This window comes from Silene latifolia, chromosome Y, assembly GCF_048544455.1.
Source record: "Silene latifolia isolate original U9 population chromosome Y, ASM4854445v1, whole genome shotgun sequence".
Classification (NCBI taxonomy): domain Eukaryota; kingdom Viridiplantae; phylum Streptophyta; class Magnoliopsida; order Caryophyllales; family Caryophyllaceae; genus Silene; species Silene latifolia.
Genome location: NC_133538.1, coordinates 470,679,805 through 470,685,859, shown reverse-complemented (window position 1 = coordinate 470,685,859; position 6,055 = coordinate 470,679,805). Strand labels below are relative to the sequence as shown.

General features: G+C 33.6%; 1 non-coding gene across 1 annotated transcript; it reads left to right on the top strand.

Annotated features, from left to right (window-relative positions):
- Window positions 1–2,524: 2,524 nt before the first annotated feature.
- LOC141635466 (small nucleolar RNA R71) lies at window positions 2,525–2,631 on the top strand. Its single transcript, XR_012540155.1, has one exon. It is a non-coding gene; the product is annotated as a small nucleolar RNA R71 (small nucleolar RNA).
- Window positions 2,632–6,055: the final 3,424 nt, after the last annotated feature.

The window sequence follows — 6,055 nt, the reverse complement described above, 5'->3', positions numbered from 1 at the left end:
TCCCAAATTTTTGTGTGTGAATTGGGGAACCCCATTGTTGCATTGATGTAGTTATGAAATTGGGAGGATAAATGGAAAAGTTAGTGGAAAATGAGGTGGACGAATAAAAAAAGGAAAGAGAAATTATGGGGAGCCTCACCTTTGCGGATGCTCTTAAATCCCCATTACATTTGTACTATCAGTATATGACCTCGGCAGATTTCTAAAAAAAATATGCATAACTAAAATAAAAACGATTTTTGACATTTATTTATATGAAACAGATATTGGTGTCTATGGTAAAAATAATATTTATTGTATACTCTATGAATATTTGGGTAAATGTTGATTGTCTTTAACTAAAATTACGATAATATGGGCCTCATCTTAAACTTTTGAACCGGGCCACCGAAATCTCGAGGACGGCCCTGCTTGATTTCTTCAAGTTTCAATAAGACTCAAATCGATTTAGGATAGTTGAATTTTGCCTTGTATCCTAAAAATCGATTCAAACTTTGAATATTTTGGTGTTTTAATTGCTTTTTGTTGACAAAGGAATGATTTTTTTGAGTTTTGAGGGAGTTTGGAATTAATTTGGGTGAATTTGGTTGAGAAATTTGATTTTTGTGGATGGAGGGATTGAGGGTTTTGAGGGTTTTGGAGATGTGGTTGTGTTTTTAATGAGTAAAATGAAATGGGAAAGGTGGGGTTTTAATCCCGTTGGATTTGAATTACATAGGGGAGATGAGCGGATCTGGGTCGGGATGCTCGGATTCTGCTTCACTTTGCTTCAGAAAATAAGACCGTGCCGAGACGAGCGTTTTCTGATGAAGACGAGCGTCTTTCTAAGGGAGACGAGCAGATTTACTTGAGGATGCTTGGATTCCTTGTCAGGGAGAAACCCCAAATTTTACCAGAAGTAAGACGTGCGGATCCTCTGTGAGACGAGCGTCTTGACAGAGACGAGCGGATTCTATAAGGAGACGCTCAGATCTTCAGTCAGACCAAGTTATTTCTTTTCCAGCTCTCTTAGGACGAGCGTCTTGTTCTCAAGACCCTCGGATTATCTTCAGGACGAGCAGATTCTTGTCTGGCCGCTCGGATTGTCCCTTTACCTCACGAATTCAGTCCCATCCGTGGGTATTTCATAACCCGTGTCATTTACTCTTCATTCCTTTGGTCTTCATTGTGGGGGCACTACGAAGGCTTGGATAGCCTAGGCAATTGCTATCCCTACACTATGTCAAAACACTACACATCAATAAACATATAAGTCCCTCCCTCACTTTCTCTCGAAATGATGAAAATCTTGATCAAGGTATAAAAATACAAACCCAAAATTGACAAAAATGCAATACAATAAGTAAAATACAAGTTAAGGGGTTAGAATATTTACAAATGGTAAATGGAATTGAGACTTCCAAGTTTTTGACAATCTCCATAAACTTCCCAAGTTGTTCATCAAACTTAGGCTTAACTTGACGACTTGGAAATGGAAGCCGAATCACACTAGGCTCCTTCTCCTTAGCCTTCTCTTCATTCTCCTTTGAAACTTCTTGAATGGTGGTGGGTTCTTCTTCTTTCTTAGAGTCTTCAACAACTCTTTCCTTGTCACTAGCATTCAAAACATCTTTATCAAAGGGCCTCTTTGGGCCTTCATACCTTGTACCACTTCTTAAATGGATGGCACTCACCGACTCTTGTCTTGGGGGATTACCTTAAGGTGGCAATTACCCCTTTTGTATTTGTGAACTTGAAGATGCTAATTGAGACGTTTGGGTCTGCAACATCTTTGTGTGTGCTAGTATGTTGTTAATGGTGATGTCGTTTGCTTGGCTATCCTTTTGCATTTGAGTGAAATTTTTTTTTTTGGTTCTTTTGCATTTGGAGGACCGCTTTTTAAACATCAAAACCTTGGTCATTTGTTTAATTGTATGGAGGTTGATTTTGATAACTTTGGTTTTGATTGTAAAAGGGTCTTTGAGCTTGGTTTCTCATTGGAGGTGGGGTGTATGTTGTTTGAGGGTTTTGAACATTTTGGCTTTTCCATGAGAGGTTGGGATGTAATTTGGTTTTTTCATTGTAATAGTTGGAATAAGGGGTGACACTATTTTATGCTTGGAAAGCATTCCCTTGTTCACTTGTTCCCCTACATTCACTTTGGTCATGTCTCAAAGTTCCACAACTCTCACATACTCCATTTGGAATTGATGAAGATGCCACCATGACATTAACATGTTGCTTAGGCGATTTGGAGGCTTCTTCAAGTTTAGCCATAGCCTTCTCAAACTTCAAATTAATGGTTTCAATATGAGCACTAAGTTGAGCACCCAATTGGGTAATAGAGTCCACTTCATGCTTTACTCCTCTAGTAGCCTTCCAAGGTCTACTATATTGTGAGTTATGGACCGCCATTTCCTCAATATTTTTCAATGTTTGATTATCATCAACTTCGGTAAACATACCATTTGATCCCATATTGAGAATGTTTCGGGAGTCTTCGTATAGACCGTTCCAAAATTGTTGTACAAGGAACCACTCACTAAGTCCATGATGTGGACAAGATCGACAAGTATCCTTGAATCTCTCCCATGGTTCATACAAAGATTCCTCATCCCTTTGTTTGAACCCGGTGATTTGGGCTCTCAACATATTAGTCTTCTCCGGAGGATAGAACTTCTTGTAGAAAGCAAGTGCCAATTTATTCTAAGAGTCAATACCAAGAGTAGCCTTATCTAGGCTCTTCAACCATTGTTTCGCGGAACCAATCAAAGAAAAAGGAAATAAGACCCATCGAATTTGGTCTTGAGTAATTCCGGTTTGAGAAATCGCATCAAAATAGTCACAAAAAGTTTTCATATGAGAATGAGGATCTTCACTAGGCATCCCTCCAAATTGGCTTCTCTCAACCAATTGTATAAATGCGGATTTTGCAATTAAATTACCGGTTAATTGTTGTGGTGTAGGAGTACCATTTGGAAGGTTCTCCTCAGTTGGTACGGAATGTGATGAAAATTTAGGCATTGTAGGTTGATTTTGTATTGGTTTATCCTCTCCTTCTCTTGCAAAAGGGTTAATGGACTCAATATTATTGGGTTGAATGTCCACAATCTTGTCAATACCTCTCAAAGTATTTCTAGCAAGTCATCTATTGTTGGTCAAAGTTCTTTCAATTTCAAGATCAATGGGTAACAAGTTACCTTGTGATCTCCTAGACATGCAAAATATCAAACATCTTGAAAACAATTAGAACAAACCTTGAGGAGTTTGACTTCTCCAAGTTAAAGAAAGACACAAATAAAAACAATCAAAGAAAATCAAATCAAGTTAACACTATTCCCGGCAACGGCGCCTTTTTGATCGGGTGAGATTGTCGTCGTGTCTCCCAATCAAACACATTTATATTTCTCAACAAACAACTAGTTAGTGGTTAAGTCGAGGTCGATCCATGGGACGGTGTGCTTTGGGTTCTAAGTCTATCTATCTCAATTTATGCTAGTGTCACAATTGTTGGGGTTTGTAGTTGTGTTCTAGACTAATGCAAGCAATAAAGTAAAACAAGCAATAAAACAAAATGAAGATGTAAACAAATGCCTAAAAGTGCTAGGATATCATGGGTTCAAAGGGGATTCTGTTGGAAAATATGTCGTCAACAATAGTGCGTTAACATGATTTAATATCATAATTAAATCTCATATTAAGAATACATAAGGAATGATTCATTATATAGTCAACTTATCAACATTAATCGGTAACGATTGGCTTGCTAGAGTTTGACGTTACTGTCGTGGGACGGTGGTGGTCAGTTGATCCCTTAAGGTCACACCTAAAGGATGATGCCCTAATCAGTAAAGTTGATTAATTGTATGACGATACAAGTTGATCAATTCCTTAAAATTGAACAATTCATTTGTGAGAGAGAAAATTGATATCTTATTGTAATGGGATTAAATAAGATTTATTTTAGTAATAAAAATACTTTATTACTAAAATTGCTTATTGTTTGAGAAAAGATAGAGATAAGAATGAATGGTTAATTATAATTACAAGATGTTGTGAATTATAATTATATGACCCATTTTATTTATGTGATCAAGTATCACTAGTCAATTTGTTATATGTAATTTAATTAATTTGTAAAATGATATTTATGTGCTAAATATGCATTAAATTAACTAATAACATCTAACATACTACATGTGACATATTGTGTGACAAATGACAAATTGACAAAATAAAGTGGTAGTCCATTTTATGGTATATGGACCGAACTGGAGGGAGACATGGTGGTGTGTGGTTAATTATTTTATGTGATAAAATAGTATGTAATCATACCCTACATACTAGCCTTCTTACCTATTGCATTGTGAAGACAAAAAACAAAAGAAAAAAGATGCCATTTTGGCCTCTTCCCACCGGTTGCATGCTCTCCATAAGAGAACATTTTATTCTCATCTTTACTTGTTCATTCATTCATACATCTCATGCATGCAAAATCTCTACAACTCTCACAACTCTCTAAAATGTCTTAGAATCCTCATAAATTTTTCATTTTTAGATTACTAATATTATTAGTGTAATATATGAGTATTAGTAATCAATTTTAAGGTATACTACTAAACAAATATCTAGCACATATTATATAGTAGTGATAAGGGTAGTCTTGGGTGCAATCAAAAGGAGTGGATTTTATACTTAAGAGTCTTTGGATGATCATCCTTATATTCATAATAGATCAAGAACAAGTGAAGGTAGGAGACCTTACTTGTGCCCACAAAACCGAAATTAATAATGTAAGGGACATTGTTTTCTTATAAATCTCTTATTTTGTTATGCATGCACTAGATCTAAAGAACTAGAAATTAAAATGTTAATTTTTTCAATATTAGAAGAGTCTAATAATAGGTATTAATGAACCTAACAAGTGGTATCAGAGCATAGGATGTTGCATGCATAATCGGTTATTGTTTTTCCGAGTTAAAATGTTAACATATAAAACTAAAAATTTGTGATTTATATGAGTAAGCCACGAAATAATTAGCATGTTATATATTCTGGTCCTAAAATGTTTTTAGGTCATTTTTATGATTTATGGAAATTTATTGCTCATTTTAATGAATTTTAGTGATTTTATTACATTTTTATGATTAAAATGAACTTTTATTCACTAAAATAAGTTAACCTTCACCACTGGGTTTTGTATTTTCGTATGACCTCACATGAATATTTTATGTATTGCATGTAAAATATCATATTAATGTGATTAATATTTCATGATTTATGAATTTTTAGTGTAAAAATGGCATAAATGGAGGTTAAATTAACTAAAATTGGTTAAACTTATTATCTGAACTTGAAAATTTTATATGACCTCACATGAATATTTTAAAAGTAGTGTGTAAAATCTCGTATTAATTGGATTAATATTGCATGATTTATGATTTTTATGAGGTAAAAATGGATTAAAAGAGGTAAAATGGTTAAAAATAGTTAAATTTCGAATTGGGCCATGAAACTTTAATATGTTGTCACATGCATGATTTAAAGAGTGTATGTAAATTTCGAGATGAAATGATATCATTTAGCATGATTTATGAATTTTTAGAGTAAAAATGGCATAAATAGCGACTATTTTAGTATAAATTTCTAAAACGAATTTCATGGCATAAGAAATTATTTTAGATTGCATTAATATCCCACTAATCATATATAAGGTTGTAAAATTTATTGGATTAATTTTTGGATAGTTTAGATGTTTTATGAAATAAAACCGATTAAATGCAACTATATTTACTCAAAATTAATTCGAAAATTTTAACCATGATTTTTGACATTATGAGTGTCATGGAAATATTCCAGAATGTTCAAAAATTTAAAATTCAAATTTTGATATTATTGTAATTTAATTTGGATTTATTTCATAAATGTGATGATTTTAAGGTAAAAAATGAGCATAAATCTAAATCAAGTTGAATTATTGTCAAAAATTGAGTGATGACTAATTTTTGAGTCCTAAGAGTGTTAGGATAATTAACTTGAGCTTAAATTGATTTTAAGCATTGATTATGATTTTAAG